This window comes from Schistocerca serialis, chromosome 7, assembly GCF_023864345.2.
Source record: "Schistocerca serialis cubense isolate TAMUIC-IGC-003099 chromosome 7, iqSchSeri2.2, whole genome shotgun sequence".
Classification (NCBI taxonomy): Eukaryota; Metazoa; Arthropoda; class Insecta; order Orthoptera; family Acrididae; genus Schistocerca; species Schistocerca serialis.
The window spans coordinates 312,730,174-312,752,111 of NC_064644.1; the positions used below are offsets into that span (position 1 = coordinate 312,730,174).

At 43.5% G+C, this 21,938-nt stretch overlaps 1 protein-coding gene across 1 annotated transcript in view; it reads right to left on the reverse strand.

Moving 5' to 3' along the window:
* Positions 1–21,938, reverse strand: part of LOC126413334 (uncharacterized) — a 277,692-nt gene that overhangs the window by 133,376 nt on the left and 122,378 nt on the right. The window lies entirely within an intron of this gene.

Genomic DNA, 21,938 nt, shown 5'->3' on the forward strand with positions numbered 1-21,938 from the left:
ACTGAAGAAAACTCAAGGCACGTTCATAGAATTTGTCGACCTCGAGAAAGCGTTCAACAATGTAAAATGATGCAAAATGTTCACAGTCCTGAGTGAAATAGGGGTAAACTATTGAGAGAGACGGGTAATATACAATATGTACAAGAGCCAAGAACGAAGTGCTCGGATTGATAAGGGTGTAGGACAGGGATGTAGTCTTTCGCCCCTACTGTTCAATCCATACACCGAAGAACCAATGATGTAAATAAAAGAAGGCCCAAGAGCGGGATTAAAATCCAAGATGATAGGATATCAATATTAAGATTCGCTGATGACATTGCTATCGCAAGTGAAAGCGAAGAATTACAGGATGTGGAGAATGGAATGAACAGTTTAATGAGTACAGAATATGGACTGACAGTAAATCGAAGAAAGACGAAAGTAAAGAGAAGTAGCAGAAACGAGAACAGTGAGAAACATGATGTCAGGATTGCTGATCACGAAGTAGATGAAGTTAAGGAATTCTGCTACGTAGGCAGGAAGATAACCCGTGACGGACGGAGCAAGGAGGACATAAGAAGCCGATTGGCACTGACTAAAAGAGCATTCCTGGCCAAGAGAAGTCTATTAGTATCTAGTACGTCTTTAGGCCACACCTACAGTGTACAAAAAATGCGCTGTTTGATTCGCAAGTGCAAAGAATTTAATATAACAAAATAATTTTTTGTAAGGTGCTTACGCTGCCAGATGGCACCATCGAATAACCTCCAGGTCAAGACAGTCTGCATAGGTGTGAAGTGCCCGGTACACAGAGATAGCGCGTCATAAAGGCTATTGGTGAAAAAGTGACAACTAAAAACATAGTTTGATTACCTCAGACCCTATCGTTTATCCTGTAATCCTTGCCATTTGTTCACTACATCAGTTAAAAATACATTCACGACCCAGACCGGATCTTAGGTGCATATTTTACGCGCGTAAGTACGATAACTTTGAACCTCTGGGTCTCGGTAACGGATAATGAGACCAAAAAAGTTTCGTGGTTCCCCGAGAACATACGGTAAAAATTTCGACGATTTGTCATTGAAACACCCCCGATTAAATTCCTTTACTGGATTTTGTGTAGTTTATCGAAGCCGCCAAACAGTTAATTATCATGATTATATGACCGTGTGTTTAATGAATGAAAGGCTATCGGTTTTTCTGCTGTGGTTTCGGGGGTATTTCAACCGAGGGCGGCTGTTCTGAGACTGTATAGTGGAATGATTGAAGCTTTGTATATTATTAAGGACCACAAAGGTTGCATTGTACAAACTGATATATATTTCTACGAACACACAAATTCTGAGGCAGTTGCTACCTTCGCCTTACACGTCTAATTACAGTTATATCTTTTTATTGGTTGCTGATTTTCAGTACTTCGTCACGCGCAACGCTGATGGTTAACATCCACAACAATCCTCACTGCAATCCATGGTTGTTGCTGACCGACGCGGTTGACGCGAAACACGTAATTCGGCACTTGTCACTTTCTGTTTCAATCACTCGCGAATCGGTATTAGTGAGGGTCAACCCAACGACGATCAGGGGGACGTGCTCACTCGTCATACTCCGGTGAATTTTACCGTTTACAACTCACTCGACCACCATTCTTGCCCGTCTCTCCCGCACTACTTCTCACTCGACACTCTCCAGTACTACTCTGCACTCGACACTCGTCTCACGGCCTCCCGCAGCGCTTGACAATCGACTCCTGTCTACTATCGACCTGGGTGTCGGATACTAGCATCTATGTTCGTGGGATCACGGATCCCTTACATCATGAATACAAATGATATCAGTGGCCATTCCCCCAAGTAGTACTTTTCTTGGGAACCACCCATTACCAAACGATACTTTTATAAGCCGTCTAAGGCCCATCGTAGACCACACTCATGCAAATGGACCAACCGAGTTGCTCAATTTGCCTTCGATAGAGGATGTGTGTAATGCTGTACTAGCACAGCTACAGTACAGATAGGTACACCGGTGATCAACAGAACCAGACATATGACGCCCTGAATTACCGCAATTTAGCGCGCGGCTATTTGAAACATATTGGTACCGCGTGCTGTCGTGCATTGACCGACACAGAGAGGTCCTCTTTCCGCACCGGAGTTGAAGAACATGATTGAGAAGTTAGAATTACCTGGCGGGTGGGAATTGCTGCTGGGAGAGGGCGATGACCAACTGCGCTACAAATAGTTGAAGAAGTTACCGTTGCCATGGCTGAGAATGTTGGACGCAATGTACGACATTCAAGACGAAGTCGAACATAGCGAGGAAAGCAGCCAACATCTCACCTGAGATGTTTCGAGCAGCAGTAGAGCAATCCCTAGCACGGTTCCATGCTCTCGTGGATGCAGATGGTCGTCACATTGAGCAATGTTTGTAACCTGCAGCGTAAACATGGTACGCAATTAACAAATGTTACCCTCTCACGTGGAAATTAGAAAGTGTTTCTTTCAAGGTTTTATTTGTTATTTCTCTTCCGCATGTCCGTAGAAATATGTCCACAAGTTTAACTGTCGTACGATCACCCGTTTCTTACAGGGGTCCTCTTAAGTAGCAAAAGTTTAACTACAACAACCCTACGTGTTACTCAACGGCTAACCCGGTTCATGGTGCACAGTCTCAGTAATAGGTTGCTTATCTAAAGGTTTACGGTGCAACAAAAATTTGAATTTCAGTTTTTCACGTAATTATTGCCAGAATTTAAAAATTTAATATGTAATCATAATCTACTGGTTAAGAGATACAATCTTAAGTAAAAAGTTCAGCATAATAATACAAGTACCACAGTTAGAAAATTGTATACAGGCTGTCTCTCGTAATAGTCGTCAAATGCATTTTCTCTCCTGTTTCAGCAGATATTTGCAATTTAGTTTTTTTCATTGTGTAGCTGGAACCAGCCGTGACAAATAATGCTCAGTGTCAACATAAAGCGTCGGTTTAAAAAGCGGAATTTTCCGTGCTCATTTGACAGAGCGGTCTCAGATTAGTCTAACGTGATATTTATTTTATCGATACATGTTAACATGGACAGTTAAACTCGAAGAATAACCAATACCCCGTGCTTTAAAAAAAAAAAAAAAAAAAAAAAAAACAGGGACGCTTAAACTCGAAGAATAACCAATACTCCAACAGGAAAGTACTAGCTGGCCCGCTCTGGCTGCTATCGGCAAGCATGCAACGCTACTAAGTCGTTGCTGGATTATTGTTTGTTCTTCGAGTTTTAATGTACATGTTACAACGTATCAAAAAAACGAATATCGGAGTAGACTAATTTTGGAGCGCTCTATGGAATGGGCACGTAAAATTCAATGGGAAATAAACCGACGCTTTCTGTTCACGCTGGGTGTCGCATGACCGAAGTGACGGGCAGTATTTGTTTGGGCTGACTCCAGCTACACAGTGCAAAAAAGAAATTGCAAATATCTGCTGAAATACCATATAAAACGCACTTACGACTCTTAGCACAAACACTCGGAATATCTTGAGGCGTTGTAACTCACAGCGGACAAATTATCCAGAATATACCCATCCAGTATAATCTATAATTTCGAACTTTTATGAAACTTTTTCTCACTGCCACTCCCCCTCCCCCCCCCCCCCACCCACGAAAACTGATGAAGGGGAAAAGTTTATCACTTACTATAGTTTCGTATTAAAACTACTGTATCAGGTATTACGTTTTAATTTATTACTTCTTTACCGTTAACTTTATTGCAACACGTTTTTTCAGGCAGTAGCCACATATATGAATGTACCTGCAAAATTGTGTCACTGTACGACACACAGTTCAAGGGATATGACGTTATAGACATTCAACTGCGTGAGAAACTAGCTTTTGAATGAGCGGGGCTCAAATTTCCCATACGTATGACTCCGTTCCGACGCCGTGACTGAAGACTGTAGACCGTATACCATCAGCAGATCTACATATTTGTGGAGGCTGTATAGAAAAGACATCCACACCTCACATGCACACGAAACTTGTAATTCCCCCAGTGGTTACGAGACGAAAGCTGTTAGTCGTCGATACATGTTCAGGATCAGATACTTTATCAGTCATCCATTACATTGGAAATTACCTCGATTGCTACATTTGGTTGAAGGAACCCTACGAATATCGTATATATGGGAAAATCCTCGATAGCTCAGCGTTCACATTCGCTGCGCAGAGGACAAGTGGTGTCAAGCAAACAATATCTCTTCCGATATTCACTGTGCTCTGTATGACGGTCATATATGTAAAACATTCGTTACCCCGAGTGAATTGAGAGCTTCCATACTGTCAGTTGAAGTGATTGGTACGAACTCTACACGGGTGGCTCCAAAATGTAGCCAGTGATTCTGGGGAAGCCCCATTTTTTGATGATCCTGTTGTCTATTGAAGCGTCGACATTAATTGCGGAGTTGAACGCCATTCATCAAGCTGTACTTTACACTGTGTACTTACAATTCGATGAATGCCTTACAGTCTTTTACGAGGGGGCGGAAAGAAAAATTGCTGATCCTTTGGTCACAATATAATGTGAAGTCTCAGTCGAGCAAAGGAGCTGAGTTAGCGGATTCAGCTTAAATGGATACCGGTACATGTTGGAATTAGGGGCACAAACGTGCAGATAAACTGGTGAAAGTGGTGCTGCATCTACTTCCCCTCGACATATCCCTAACGTACAGTGATTTTCGTAGCAGACTCGCCAGCCAAGCAAAAACGGAATGGACGAAGTTAGTGAACATAGGCACACGGTACTGGTCGGTTCAGCAACATATTCCCCGCCACCCTTGGTTTCTAAACTTGCGCTTGCGAGAAGACAAATTATCACTCTTAAAGACTAGGAGCAGGTCACATGAATACCAACAAAACGAGATATTTGTTACATATTTAGAGGAAGGTACCGATATCAACAGCACTAGGGCTTTAGAATAATTCAATGGTGGAAACAGAAAATTTGTGGTGGCTCGGATCGAACCCGGATTTACGTGACCGGTCACCCTAACAACGTCGACTATCCGAGCACACTTCTGTACGCCCCAAATCCACAACTTATCGCATACTACTAAGTAGGTTCCCTATCCATTTACGTCAGGAATAGAGACGTTACGTAGTAATATGAGAGAAGTTGGGAATTTGGGGCGGGCAGAATGTGCTCGGATAGCCAAAGCGGTTAAGGTGACCGCTCGCGTAAAGCGAGAAATTGGTGTTCGAGTTGGAACCAATATAAATTTTCAACTTCCGTCATTGAATTATTTCGATGCCCAATTCCAGCTGACTTCGATACCTCTTCCGAAATACTGATATTTACGGACACTGTATCAAAAAGAAACATTGGTGTCTCTTCTGTCGGACGTGTCCAACAGAAAAGATTTGCGTTACATTTGTTAAAATCAGTGTCTTCTCTGAGCTGTGATTCCTGCCTCATTGACGAGGACATCGTACATACAGCCGCAGCATTTGATAAATGTCATCGTCCAAGAACAATTACACTGTACACTGTAGAATATTTTAAAAATTAAGGAGTATTTTGCTCTTATAGAGTAGTTCTTTCTTCTATGAATATGTCCGTTGCCGAGTTTATTTGACATTTCATTCGCTTTTGTAAAAGGAAACTTTAAAATTTGAGGAGGTCTTTTATATTTTCTTATGTATGTATATAATTGGATTTTATGATAAAATTTCGTGACTTTTATTGTAATGGTGCAGTCAGACTAATGTACTTTGTTGATTCCTAACCTCGTTTAATTACATTTTATATTTTGTAATAAAATCAGACCAATGTCCTGCTTGCATGGTTATGGACAATAATTGTATCTCGTGAAAGGGAGTCTACCTGAAACTTAGTCATCCGGTGTTCAAAAATGAGAACGCTTAGCGGCTTCCAACGAAGTTTAAACGTTATTTGAACCGTTTTTTAAACTTTTTCTCGCTTGCATGCCTAACATCAATTACACTCTAAGACAAAAAAGAGCCGGCCGGAGTGGCCGAGCGGTTCTAGGCGCTACAGTCTGGAACTGCGCGACCGCTACGGTCGCAGGTTCGAATCCTGCCTCGGGCATGGATGTGTGTGATGTCCTTAGGTTTAAGTAGTTCTAAGTTCTAGGGGACTGATGACCTCAGAAGTTAAGTCCCATAGTGCTCAGAGCCATTTGAACAAAAAAGAGAAACGACCCACCTCGAAGGAATTATCCGAATGGGACGGAAGCCGATAGATGTGAAGTACATGTACAGACGAATAAGTTATTACAATTTCAGGAAAATTGGATGATTTATTCGAGAGAAAGGGCATCAAAAATTGAGCATGTTAATAATGCGTTGGTCCATCTCTGGCCTTTATGCAAGCAGTTATTCGGCTTGGCACTGACTGATAGAATTATTGGACGTGCTCATGAGGGCCAGTAGGCGCGTTAAATCGCCAAAATCCCGAGCCGGTTGGAGAGCCCAGCCCATAATGTTCCAAACGTTCTCAATTGGGGAGCGATACGGCATCGAACAACCTTCACAATTCTCTATTATTCCAATCTCGCATAGCGCGCGGAAAGAATGAACACCTATATCTTTTCGTACGAGCTCTGATTTCCCTTATTTTATCGTGGTGATCGTTCCTCCCTATGTAGGTCGGTGTCAACAAAATATTTTCGCATTGGAGGAGAAAGTTGGTGATTGGAATTTCGTGAGAAGATTCCGTCGCAACGAAAGCGGCCTTTCTTTTAATGATGTCCAGCCCAAATCCTGTATCATGTCTGTGACACTCTCTCCCATATTTCGCGATAATACAAAACGTGCTGCCTTTCTTTGAACTTTTTCGATGTATTCCGTCAGTCCTGTCTGGTAAGGACCTCACACTGCGCAGCAGTATTCTAAAAGAGGACGGACAAGCGTAGTGTAGGCAGTCTCCTTAGTAGGTCTGTTACATTTTCTAAGTGTCCTGCCAATAAAATGCAGCCTTTGGTTAACCTTCCCCACAACATTTTCTATGTGTTCCCTCCAATTTAAGTTGTTCGTAATTGTAATACCTAGGTATTTAATTGAATTTGCGGCTTTTAGATGAAACTGATTTATCGTGTAACCGAAGTTTAACGAGTTACTTTTAACACTCTTGTGGATGACCTCACACTTTTCGTTATTTAGGGTCAACTGCCACTTTTGGCACCATTCAGATATCTTTTCTAAATCGTTTTGCACTTTGTTTTGATCTTCTGATGACTTTATTAGTCGATAAACAATCGAAGACGGCTGCTCAGATTGTCTCCCAAATCGTTTATATAGATAAGGAACAGCAAAGGGCCTATAACACTACCTTGGGAAACACCAGAAATCACTTCTGTTTTACTCGATGACTTTCTGTCAATTACTACGAACTGTGACCTCTCTGACAGGAAAAATCACAAATCCAGTCACATAACTGAGACCATATTCCATAAGTACGCAATTTCACCACGAGCCGCTTGTGTGGTACAGTGTCAAAAGCCTTGCGGAAATCCAGAAATACGGAATCTATCTGAAATCCCTTGTCAATAGCACTCAGCACTTCATGTGAATAAAGAGCTAGTTGTGTTCCACAGGAACGATGTTTTCTAAAGCCATTTTGACAGTGTGTCAATAGATCGTTTTCTTCGAGGTAATTCATAATGTTAGAATACAATATACGTCCAAAAATCCTGCTGCATATCGACGTTAACGATATGGGCCTGTAATTTAGTGGATTACTCCTACTACCTTTCTTTAATATTGGCTTGACCTGTGCAACTTCCCAGTCTTTGGGTACGGATCTTTCGTCTAGCGAACGGTTGTATATGATCGTTAACTATGGAGCTGTTAAATGAGTATACTCCGAAATGAACCTAATTGGTATACAGTCTGGATCAGAAAACTTGCTTTGGATACGACATATGAAAAAGATGTACATTTAGGAACGTGACATCTGATTGTTTATAATTAACAAGAAATTCAGTTCAGCTTCACAGTAGTCTCTCTTGAGAAAATCGAACAAATTAACTAGTAGAACTCATTACAGTTGATAACGGTAGTTGCGGTGACCGCTAAGAGGAAGGAAGTCCAAGATGCAATGGAAAGGGAAGCACATCGCACGTGAGCACATTGCAGATTCTCTGGCTGTGTTCAAGTTAGTGTAGGCAGTGACTTTAGCAGACTTGTTGCATCTTCTAAGTGTTCTGCCAGTAAAACGCAGCCTCTGGTTTGCTTTCCGCACAACATTGCCTTTTCTATGGTTCCAGTTTATGATGTTCGTAATTGTAGTTCCTCGGTATGTAGTTGAATCTACAATCTTTAACTCTGTGTGATTTATCGTGTAACAAAAATCTGACGTATATTTTTACTCATGTAGAGGGCTTACACTTTTTATCTTTTAGGATCGATTGGCAGTTTTCGCACCACGCGAATCATTCTGCATTCTCGTTTTGATCTTATGATGATTTTATCAGACGGTGAAGGACATCATCTGCAAAGAATTTTAGAGTCCTGCTGAATCGTTTATATAGTATGTTACATTGTTATAGGTGCAAACGAAAGGTGAGAGTAGAGGACAATAAAAGAAACAAATAATCCTAATAAACATACTTCTGGAAACCGATGGTTTCCTCGGAAGGACGTATTATGATTGAGTACAAGAACACTTTATAACAGAGTCCCCGAAGGTCCAGACTTCACATAAAAACTTGACGACAAACACGTTACAACAAGTGTCCGACATGGCTAGCGTTAGCGTGAAGGCAGGTTTTAGCACTTTTCCTCATCGATGCCCGACCACGTTCAAAGATCCCAGTCGTATTCTGAATGTACTGACAAGCGTCGACAATGCATTCCCGGTGCTATGGACAACAGCGCTGGAATACACCAAAGCTCTTAAATATCCACACCCAAAAAAGGCATGGGTTCACATCGAGTGGGAGTGGAGAAGGGGGGGGGGGAGGGGGAGGGGAGGCCATGATATTGACGAGTCACGGCCGATACACTTATTGCACCCAAAGCAGTAAAAAACCTCGTGTAGATGAAGAACAGAGAGGGCCTGTAACACTTCGTTGTTCAACCCAGGATATCACTTTGGTTACACTAGATGACTCCCCAGTTACCACGAACTGCGATCTTTCCCACTGAGAACTACACATCTAGTCAGACAACAGACAATACCTTATAGACAGGCAACTTAACTAGAAGCCGCCTGAGAGGCCCGGTGTCAAAAACCTCCTGGAAATCTAGAAAGATGAAATCGTCTTGAGATCCCTTGACGATAGCACTCATTACTTCTTGTGAATAAAGAGCCACTTTTGTTTCACAAGAAGGTTATTTCCTGATTCCGTACTGGTTATATGTCAATAGACATCTTTCTTCCGTGTATTTAATAATGTTGGAACATTACTGTGCTGAAATATGTTGCGGCAGAGAAACGTTTAGGAACAAGGTGTTTAGCAACTAGGTGTTTAAGTGGTCACGAGACACGGAGCTCATGGGGTCAGCGGCTTGCGGGTCAGCCTGCTTGGCTTCTGGTCGCTGAATGAATGAAATATCAGACTGTCTTGGCCGGCTTGCTAAATCTCTCTGCCGCTGCAGACGGAGCACGACTTTCATCAAGAAAACTCGCAGGAAGTCCGTGGAATTACGTTTCCTTATGTGCGGCCACTTCCCGCTGTGAATAAAAAAAAAGAACGCAGTAGCTTTAGAGTTGTATGTATAGACATCACTACTCGTCTCACATTATGGTGGATTATTTATGACGAATTTCATTACCGAGTATATAATATTTTGACGCTACAGTTAAAATGCTTAACTCCACGACGAAGTACCTATGGTATGACCGCAGATGAGGCATTATTCTCACTGCTTGCTTTTGTGAAATCAGTACTTTCTACCTAAGTTAAAAGTTACTACAGAAAATTATACAGTTTGCCATTATGAATGGAAATATAAAAAAATGTTAGGACAGTGATTCGTTTGTTTCCAAGACTAGAAATAATGCGAAGAGCAGCTGAGTAATATGTTTCCCAAATTGTGATGTGCTAAGCATATTGTTCCTACTTAAATGTGAAACTACTTTTGAGTACCTTATTTTTTTAGATAAATTGGGAAAAGACATCAGTAAGGAAATTAGACGACAACTGATAAAATCTTCTCGGATGATCCGCCGAGTAGTGGCGTCGCGTTGTCGCAACGTTTCAATGAATTTGTACCAATCAACTTCGCCTGAAGATGTGTCCTCATAAAGCCTGCTGCTCATAGGCGGCACCAAAAAGGCAGTTCAGCTTAACATACGCTTATGACACCTCAGCCCGCCGGAGTGGCCGAGCGGTTCTAGGCGCTACAGTTTGGAACCGCGTGACCGCTACGGTCGCAGGTTCGAATCCTGCCTCGGACATGGATGTGTGTGATGTCCTTAGGTTAGTTAGGTTTAAGCAGTTCTAAGTTCTAGGGGACAGATGACCTCAGTCCCATAGTGCTCAGAGCCATTTATGACACCTCAACAGAATTGCGTGCCTATAGAGAGGTGGGAATGAATCCAAGACATTGATCCACAGTCAAGTGTTCTAGACCTGTACCTTGGAACTTTTTCTTTCCTTTGTGACCGATCTGCGATGATAATTTCTTTTACCGCCCGGATTCGAACGGCTACTTTGCAGGGGTAATCTTACTGACGTCAGAAACTTACCAAACTGATAACAGCACATTCGTAGGGGGGTTTTATCTCAGGTCCGTTCTCTGTATAACAAGAACCGCTAAAGACTTCAATGTGCACCACAATGAATGCTTCACCTCTCGTCGCATACCTCCGTACTTCTCCACACGCAAACAGAAACAAAACATGAGAGTTCTTTGGAGAAGCTGTCGTATGACTCCTCAGCGGTCGAGAGCTGGACCGTATGGAGACGCTCAAGAAATGCCGCTAAATATAGCGCTTTCCTGATTACGGCAGACTGGAGTTTACTGTAACCGGTGGCAGCGGACTCCATATTTAGATGTCGCCGGTGTGCAGCGGTAGGCAAGGAGAGCCTTATAAAGCTTCCTGTGACACGGAGGGCGTGGACTGTATGGAAACACGGCTAAAGAGGTGGCGCCGGCTCATTTCTGTTAAGAGAATCGTTGCAGGATATTTGGTGTATTAAGAACTGAGAAGAGGTGGTGACCGCTAATGAACTTGTAAGTAATATGCAAATGGGAATTAAGCACATTCCGAAGTCAACGAATTGCCGACGATACTACAAGCCAGCGCTTCAGATGGGGATGTGGAATCATTTTTCCATAATCCTGGGCAGAGGTCTTCATCATAATGTAAAGACGTTAGTGCAGAATGATTCCCATCGAACTTCTTTGGTTCATTTGCAAAATTTTCAAAATGAGCTCTATCTGACTTACATATATATTTACATTTACATATTACTTCGCAATTCTAAGTTAGGTGCTTGGCAAAGGGTTCATCGACCCACCTTCAAGCCATTTCTCTAACGTTACACTGTCGATCGAGTCATTTCCCTACTGTTCCACTGTCGAACAGCGCACGGGAGAAACGAACTGTGAAATCTTTCTGTAAGAGCTCTGATTTCTCTTCTTTTATTGTGATCACCATTTCTCCTTTTGTACATAGGTAGCAACAAAACATTTTCCCATTCGGAGGAGAAAGTTAGTAATTGGAATGTTATGAAGAGATCCTGCCGAAAACGGAAAACGCCTTTGTAGTCATGATGTTGCCCAAAGTTGCGCTTTACCAAAACTACTGTTTGGTGACTCAGTAAATGTTAGCATTACCGGTACTATTGGTAGGGAAAGAAACAAAAATGAACGCGTAAAAGAGGAACTGGGAACCGACGAACCGGCGACTTCTCTTTTCTTTTTCTTCTTTTTTTTTACATAATTAGAACCGCACATCATCCACTGTTAGCTCATTGTGTATTTTATATCCTTACAAAAGATAAATTGCATTTTACGAGTAAAAACATTACTTCATCACGTAACTTGTGTGGTTTTACGTAACCAAAGCCATTACTTTTGATGCAAGTACAGCTTACATGCACAAACAATATATATATAACTGTTACTATTTTGCACTCAATAGAAAATTCTTCATCGTGATCAAAGGCTAAAATTTCCTGCTATTATTAATAAAAGCGGAAGTTATTCCCGAATAACAGAAACATATTTCATGCAAATTCGACGAAGTATTGAAGCGATGTCTTGATATGTTTTTGTTTTACTGCTTCTTATTTTACCTTATTGTTGAGAAAATTGCGTTTTCTAGCGCCATATGATAAATCTGTATTGTTTCCTTTATTTTTACTACAACATCTCTCTGTTTTATGTTACAAATCAACAATTTTCTAATCAAACCTGAATTAAACATTGACAATTTCAATTTTGATATAAACACTGTATATTTTTATATAACATGCAAGAGGATGACAACATTGAAAAAAAAAAGTTTCGAGACTAAGACGAGAAGCGCCCAATGAATTTGAAGGCAAAATTTTTCCAACCAATATTACCAAAAGACCTAACAAATTTCGTTTGTGTACAGTCAATAAACGGATCTGAGTAATGTATTCAGTCAGTCCTCAGTGACAATGTTGGCACCGAAACAGAAGACGACAGATAGAAGCTTGTGATACTAAATGCGATCTTCCGACATACAATTATCGCACGATCGCCGAAATAGCAGGTACTGAAATAAATGATAGCGGAATAAAAAATCTACTAAAATCGTTCAATAGTGAAAAAGGACTTTGACCTGATGAGATACCTAGGGGGATTCTGTACCGATTATGCGGAAGACCTAGTTTCCATTCTAGCAGCAGTTTATCGCAGATCACTGGAGCAATGTAAGGTAACAAGCTATTGAAAAAAGCACAGGTTATTCCCGTTTTTAAGAGGGTTGGAGTGATGCGCATAATTACAGGACTATTTGGCTGACGTCAAGATGTTGTGGATGTATGGATGATGTTTTATGTACAGGCATTACGACGTTTCAGGAGAACGAAGATCTGCTCTACAAAACTCAACATGGATTTCGTAAACAGACAACTCCCTCTGTTCGCACATGAGATCCAAAGCCTCGTAGCCAATGGCGCCAAAGCTGATGCCGTCTTTTGTGTCTTCCAGAAGACAAGCAGACAGTTCTGCACTGTCGTTTAATAAACAGTATCCGAGCTTACCGAGCACTGGTCCAGATTTGTGACTAGATTCAGACCTTCCTAAAAGACAGAACTCTTAACGAAACAAAAATCGACACATATAAAAGTAGCTTCGGAAGCACCACATAGGGACGTTACAGGACCGTTACTCTTTGCAACACATCTGAATGATCGGGTGGATAACGTTGGAAGCGCATGATGTTCACAGATGATGCTGTTGTCTATAGGAATGTTCGAACGCTAGACTACTGTTGCGGAACCAAGGAAAACCTGTCGAGGATTGGTGACCGGTACAGAAACCGGTAACTGGCGCAGAACATAAATAAATTGGATGCATCGCTCACAGAGGAAGAGATCCATTACTTGCGATCACTCTATTAGTGATAAATCTATAGAAACAGTAAAAACTGTGAAGTACGTAGGAGCTGCCGTCCGGACCGAACTAAAACATAATTAGAACAAAAAGCTACTAGTAGAAAAACAGGTATTCACTGGAAGAATCTTAAAGATACGTTAATTCATTCAGAACAGAAGTGGTTACAAAAACACTCATTCGACAGATTTCTCCACCAGCATACGTCTCGCGATGTGACCAAGACGAGAAAATTACGGACATTAGAGTTCGTATGGAAGCTTACTTGGTTGTCTCTCGAGAAAGGAACAGGGAAATGGGGTTGGAGGAGGCGGGAGGGGAATAGTAGCGGAATCAGAAGTCCCCTCGGCACTCTCCGAAAAAAAGGCCTTCCTTTCCCTTTTCTGTACTAGAGCATTGCAATGTGTATCCAAATCTATACATACTATAAAGATTGATGTACATATATAGGGTGTTCGGAAATTGCCGTTACTAACTTCTTGGACCCAAATCTATACATACTATAAAGATTGATGTACATATATAGGGTGTTCGGAAATTGCCGTTACTAACTTCTTGGACTTCTAGAGGGCAGTGAGTATATATTTTGAATGGGAACCCATGTACCGACAAGTATCGTTTCCGTGCTACAATCCGGCCGTTGTGGCCGAGCGGTTCTAGGCGCTTCAGTCCGGAACTGCGCGACTGCTATGGTCGCAGGTTCGAATCCTGCCTAGGGCATGGATGTGTGTGATGTCCTTAGGTTAGTTACGTTTAAGTAGTTCTAAGTTCTAGGGGACCGATGACATCAGATGTTAAGTCCCTTAGTGCTCAGAGCAACTTGAACCATTTGAACCGTGCTATAGCAGTTTGAAAACATGTTTGCTAGGTAGGTATGCAACAGGGAAGTCATGGTAGGAGGTGCATAGGTCGTATAGGCTGATGTCATTTGACGTCCGTCCTACCTCTCTGACCTGGTTAGAGCCTCATTCACGTGTCTGTGAGAGTTAGAGCAACATCGCTCAGTACACGTTTGCAGAATTCACCGACATGATCCTTCTGTATGGCGAAGCTCGCGGTAATGGAATAGCGGCTCGTCGCCTTTATTAAAACCATTATCCACAAATATATGAAGATGGTATCTGTTCTTTCGGACATGCCCATCTTCATATACTTAAGGCTAACAGTCCATTGACGTTCTTCTGTGCGGATGCACACACGTTGCCCGAACTCTTACGGGAATCGGTAAGATTGCCAGCCGCGAGTAATGAGTGTAATGGGCAGGGGCACTACGAATGTAGTATGTGGACATTAAGTTGGGAATTTGAGTCTCACGGAGAGCGTGCAAGAGATAAATCACTGCAGTCGCACTATCCTCTGTGGCGTCGGTTGATTTAATTATCATTATCCACAAAGTTCGACTCCTTCGCATACCCGTTTCACCACAATCACGCAATGGCTTCGAGAAGACACCGTCAGCAGGCGTGACTGTGATGCTCCAAGGAGACGCGGAACGCTCGAATTGGAAGAGACCGTACTGCATTACGTTATCTTTTTGTTTGTTTGTTTATTAATGAGTGGAATTATAAAACAAATGATGTACTGGGTCAGGGCTGATAAATTACTTGTAAAAGTGGTCGCGTTACCTTTCAAATGGTTGTAGTACGGAAACGGAACGTTTCAGGACATTGGTTCCAGTTCAAAATATTATCTTCTCCGTCCTCTCTACAAGTCCTAGATGTCTGTAATGGGAATTTCCGAACATCCTGTGTTTGTATGTTTGTATCTATGTACGTAAATACAGAGTGACCATTCATAAAACAGACAAACTGCTGCGCCGTATTCCTGGCTGGAAATAGAGGAAAAAAGGTACATGAACATGTGTCCGGAAATGCGTCGTTGCCACGGTAGATGGCATCACGTTCCTCTGACCTCGTGGTGTGTGGTTCCTTAATTGTTGTAGGTTGCAGAATGGTCCCGTATTCATGTCGGGCACAAGTCGAAATGGTGTTTGTATACGGCAAAGCGGACGGAAACGGCGGAGAGGTAGCACAGCTATACCAAACGAAGTACCCTCACAGACACCGACCACAACACACAACATTTCAAGCCCTTTTTGGGCGTTTGTGTGATCATGGGTCCTTTCAGACGGATGAATGGTCAGGGAGGCGGCAGACTTTGCGTACACCAGATTTGGAGGATTGGACTCTGCAGAATACTGAGACGAATCCTAGTACAAGCTCGAGGCAAGTGGCCCATCAAGCTGGTGTGAGCCAAAGTACTATCATATGTATATGACAACCGCTACTATCCGTATCACTTGCAACGAGTGCAAGGGTTATCAGCAGTGGATTTTGCTCTATGGGAAGGATTTCGTCGATGGTTTTTGCCTCAGATCATCACAATTATGGGATTTTTGACATTAGTCTTCTTTACCGACGAAGCGACCTTCACGATAACTGGCATCATCAGTCTGCATAATCGTCATCTGTGGGCTACAAAAAATCCTCGGGGAATGGTTGAGACTCTTCATCAACATGTTCAGCATCAGTGTGTTTGGGTAGGGATTGTTGGCGACCACATACTTGGACCAGTTATTATTCCACGACACCTCGACGGAGGAAAATACCTGGACTTCCTGCGGAATACTGTGCCTGGTCTACTTGAGAATGTGTCTGGCAATACGACAAGTTAAGTGGCTGTTGCATGATAGAGCACCCCCCCCCCCCACAATATCTTCCCCGGATGTTGGATAGGATGTATCTGACAAACGTTGTGTATGCTGAACCAGCTCCGGATGCTCACACTCTTCAACAGTGTGTTCACGATGCCTGTGACCTATTTGGAGAGAGGACCGAACATGCGAAAGATTGCGGCAGTCCATGATGCGAGGTGTCAACGCGTGCATTGTATCCCATGGAGGACACTTTGAACATCTGTTGTGACACGGATGCGATGTAGCTCTGTACTGTGTTCCGCGACAAGTTGTTGTCGCTGTGCCGGCCGGGGTGGCCGAGCGGTTCTAGGCGCTACAATCTGGAACCGCGCGACCGCTACGTCCTTAGGTTAGTTAGGAATAAGTAGTTCTAAGTTCTAGGGGACTGATGACCTCAGAAGTTAAGTCCTGTAGTGCTCAGGGCATTTTGAACCATTTTTTGTTGTCGCTGCACACACACCGTCCTATTCAAAATGGTTCAAATGGCTCTAAGCACTATGAGACTTAACATCTGAGGTCATCAGTCCCTAGACTTAGAACTACTTAAACCTAACTAACCTAAGGACATCACACACATACATGCTCGAGGCAGGATTCGAACCTACGATCGTAGCAGGCACTCGGTTCCTGACTGAAGCGCCTAGAACCGCTCGGCCACAGAGGCCTGTCCTACTCCGGGCGCATATTCATAGGTTCTTTTTTCCTCATTTCCAGTCAGGAATGCGTCGCTGCAGTTTGCCGGTTTTATTAATGTTCACCCTCGATGTACGAGGTGCATTCTAGTTCTAAGGCCTCCGATTTTTTTTCTAATTAACTACTCACCCGAAATCGATGAAACTGGCGTTACTTCTCGACGTTATCGCCCTGCAGACGTACACATTTTTCACAACGCTGACGCCATGATTCCATGGCAGCGGCGAAGGCTTCTTTAGGAGTCTGTTTTGACCACTGGAAAATCGCTGAGGCAATAGCAGCACGGCTGGTGAATGTGCGGCCACGGAGAGTGTCTTTCATTGTTGGAAAAGCCAAAAGTCACTAGGAGCCAGGTCAGGTGAGTATGGAGCATGAGTAATCACTTCAAAGTTGTTATCACGAAGAAACTGTTGCGTAACGTTAGCTCGATGTGCGGGTGCGTTGTCTTGGTGAAACAGCATACGCGCAGCCCTTCCCGGACGTTTTTGTTGCAGTGCAGGAAGGAATTTGTTCTTCAAAACATTTTCGTAGGATGCACCTGTTACCGTAGTGCCCTTTGGAATGCAATGGGTAAGGATTACGCCCTCGCTGTCCCAGAACATGGACACCATCATTTTTTCAGCACTGGCGGTTACCCGAAATTTTTTTGGTGGCGGTGAATCTGTGTGCTTCCATTGAGCTGACTGGCGCTTTGTTTCTGGATTGAAAAATGGCATCCACGTCTCATCCATTGTCACAACCGACGAAAAGAAAGTCCCATTCATGCTGTCGTTGCGCGTCAACATTGCTTGGCAACATGCCACACGGGCAGCCATGTGGTCGTCTATCAGCATTCGTGGCACCCACCTGGATGACACTTTTCGCATTTTCAGGTCGTCATGCAGGATTGTGTGCACAGAACCCACAGAAATGCCAACTCTGGAGGCGATCTGTTCAACAGTCATTCGGCGATCCCCCAAAACAATTCTCTCCACTTTCTCGATCATGTCGTCGGACCGGCTTGTGCGTGTCCAAGGTTGTTTCGGTTTGTTGTCACACGATGTTCTGCCTTCATTAAACTGTCACACCCACGAATGCACTTTCGACACATCCATAACTCCATCACCACATGTCTCCTTCAACTGTCGATGAATTTCAATTGGTTTCACACCACGCAAATTCAGAAAACGAATGGTTGCACACTGTTCAAGTAAGGAAAACGTTGTCATTTTAAGTATTTAAAACAGTTCTCATTCTCGCCGCTGGCGGTAAAATTCCATCTGCCATAAGGTGCTGCCATCTCTGGGACGTATTGACAATGAACGCGGCCTCATTTTAAAACAATGCGCATGTTTCTATCTCTATCCAGTCCGGAGAAAAAAAAAATCGGAGGCCTTAGAACTTGAATGCACCTCGTATGTTCCATATTTCGCCCTAAATCACTGAACGATTTCAGCCAGACTGGTACACATATCACCACCTATCTGGAAATCATCGTTCTCGGGGTAAAAACAACCTACCTATCAAACGAGAGGGGGTGGGGATGAAAAAGCAATGTAGCACATGACGAGCGAATATCCATGTTTTAGTCACCCAGTATTTGAAAATGGGAGACTTGCAATAAACTTCACACACAATTTCAAACCTTTGCGAAACTTTTTGTCGCTGACGACCCCCACAAAACGATAAAAGGAGAAAAGTTTATTGCTTACAATATTTTCGCTCTTCATGCAGGAAAATTGCTTTACTACTAATTGTGTTCGCGACGCGTATTGCAGACAGCATCCCCAGGGCGTAATTCGCTAGAGATACTGATGAAATACGTGTGAAATATATTAAATGTATGTGAACTTGATTTGACATGTGCGAATGAAAATTTCATTCTGGAAACATCCACCAGGCTGAGGCTAAGCCATGTCTCCGCAGTATCCTTTCTTCCAGGAGTGCTAGTTCTGCAAGGTTCGCAGGAGAGCTTCTGTGAAGGTTGTCGGAGTTAAAACTGTGACGACGGGTCGCGAGTCGTGCTTGGGTAGCTCAGTCGGTAGAGCACTTGCCCGCGAAAGACAGAGGTCCGAGTTCTAGCCTCAATGTTCAAATGAGGTAGCCTACTGTCGCATGGTCCTTAGGAAACCGGGGGGGGGGGGGGGTGGGGGGGGGGGGGCGCCATGTAAAACCACATTCTTTGTTTCTGCAAGGGTAACGTTCTAGAATAGCGCTAGTAGTTCACCGTGCAGAAATCGGCGGTACAGGGATTGGATAAAAATATGGAAACACCAAAATGGGAACACATTACAATGCCTAATACGGTGAAGGCAAGCCGTTAGCATTCAGAACAGCTTCCAGTCGTCTCGCAACAGATAAATACAGGGCCCGAATGGTTGTCATGGGAATCTTATAACATTCCTCCTGCAAAATAGTGGAAATTTCATGTAACGATGATGGATGAGGATACAGTGTCATAATAACATCGGCCTGTAAGTATATGATGTTCACAGATTTGGAGATCAACACGGCCACGGAACTTTCATCTACATCTACGTGATTACTCAGCTATTCACAATAAAGTGCCTGGCAGAGGGTTTAATGAATAACCTCCAAGCTGTCTCTCTACCGTTCCACTCGCGAACGGCGCGCGGGAAAAACGAGCACTTAAATTTTTCTGTGCGATCCCTTATTTCCCTTATTTTATCCTGATGATCATTTTTCCCTGTGTAAGTGGGTGCCAACAGAAAGTTTTCGCAATCGGAAGAGAAAACTAGTGATTGAAATTGCATGAGATGATCACGTCGCAACGATTTTCCCGGCGTAAATTTTTAGGTTAAAATTTAGGTTAAGTTTTAGGTTAAATTTCGGGCATGCAGCCACACGAGGAGCAAATTTTATTTTCGGGGCTGCATGCCCGAAATGTAATGGACTAAAAACGCCTTTGTTTTCATTATTGCCACTTCAATTCACGTATCATGTCTATGGCACTATCACCCCTATTTTGCGATAATACAAAACGAGATGCCCTTCTTTGAACTTTTTCGATGTCATCCGTCTGTCCCACCTGATGCGGATCCCACACCGGGCAGCAATACTCCAGAATAGGGCGGGCAAGCGTGGTGTAAGCAGTCTCTTTAGTAGACTCGCTGCACCTTCTATGTGTTGTGCCAGTGTGGGTTGCTCTACCCACAACATGCCTCCTCACACCATAACATCTGAATTACCGGAACAATGCTGGACATATCCTTACATGGTGAGAGGTGGGAAAACGTAGTGCGCCCAGGAACGTTGTTGAACACGATCGTTTTGGTGGTCCAGGTGTTACGGTGTGGGCAGGGTTAATGTTGAATGGGCGTATTGGCCTGCCCATTCCCTAATTTAAACACCATCCATCATATGTGAGCTGCGTTGGGGAGACGTACTTACTGCAACTCGTCCACATGAAACAACAAGCGTCCAGCAGCCTTCGACCATACTGGTCCAGGGTACAATCGACAATCTTGATGACTTCAGTGTAATTACTACCTTTGAATAAAAGTATCATTTCTGTTCGTCTCATTGCATATTTCTTTCAATTACCTTCTGTATTACACTGTAGTATTTCTTTCTACACTACGCAACAAAATTAAAGGATCACTTTTCTAAACACTCCCATGGTGAAACGTAAATTTGAAATTTGGGCTACGAACGATCCTGTGTGACGGTGCAAAAGCGTGGCCACTTTCCTTGTCATCCTCGGGCTAGACGGCGCTTCAAACAGCAGGGTATCGGTAAAAAAAAAAAAAAAAAAAAAAAAAAAAAAAAAAAAAAAAAAAAAAGAAAACCAGGAGTGTTCTAATTTCGTAGAATGGTTTTGAACTGTCCTTACTGGTTCCACCCTCTACACCAGAGCAAATTTCCGCTTCTGTAGCTGAATGGTCAGCACGGCAGAATCCCATGAGAGGGGGTCCGGGTTCGATTCCCGGCTGGGTTGGAGATCTTCTCCGCTCGGGGACTGGGTGTTGTGTTGTCTTCATCATCGTATCATCCTCATCGATACGCAAGTCGCCGAAGAGGCATCAACTCAAAAGACTTGCACCAGGCGACCGGTCTACCCGACGGGAGGCCCTCGCCACACGACATTTCATTTCACTAGAGTAAGTACTGCAGTCGCCCTGAAGTTAAAAGGAGTGCGAGCAGGTTCGATGGGGTTGCCGGCCCACTATGTACTTAGAGAGGTTTGAAGCTTCCGGGATGTGTCAGCGGTGTCAAAGCGTGGCAAGAACTTCGTCTTGTCGGTAGTCACCCTGCGAACTGTCGATTTCGATCGCGAAATGTGTGGGAATCAACGCACAAGGAGCTGGAATAGTTTCATCGACGCCCTTTATACCGCTCCATAAGGCCTTCTCGTGTTGATTCTGAGCGGCAGTGTGTCCGAAATGTTTCCCTCTGTCACCCGTCAGAAACCCGCGTGACTTCAATGCTGGGCGTCGCGGGTCTGTTTGTCATCGCAGTGTGGTCGAAAGGAGGAGGTGAAATGTGACTAAGAGCGGGTGTAACGACCTTCCCGTCTTGTGACGCCGGCCGCTGGTGGCCGAGCGGTTCTAGGCGCTTCAGTCTGGAATTGCGCGACCGCTACGGTCGCAGGTTCGAATCCTGCCTCGGGCATGGATGTGTGTGATGTCCTTAGGTTAGTTAGGTTCAAGTAGTTCTAAGTTCCAGGGGACTGATGACCTGAGATGTTAAGTCCCATAGTGCTCAGAGCCATTTGAACCATTTTCGTCTTGTGACACGGCCATAGCAGCGTTGAGTACAATTGTGGTGAAATTACAGGGTGGCGCACGATAAGTCACCCGACTGAGTTTTGATCCTGCAAGTATACTATTGGGGCAATAGCTTTCAAATTGTAGGCTCAACTTCGTGCAGTTCATGGGCATTATGCCAGATGGCGTTGCGAGTTCATCGCTTCCGTTGTGAGTCCGTCATTTCAGTTTGCCGCGATGGCAGACAAAGAACGGTTGACAGTCGTACAAAAGACGAAGATTGTGATACTGTTCGCGGCGACGAACAGCGCTA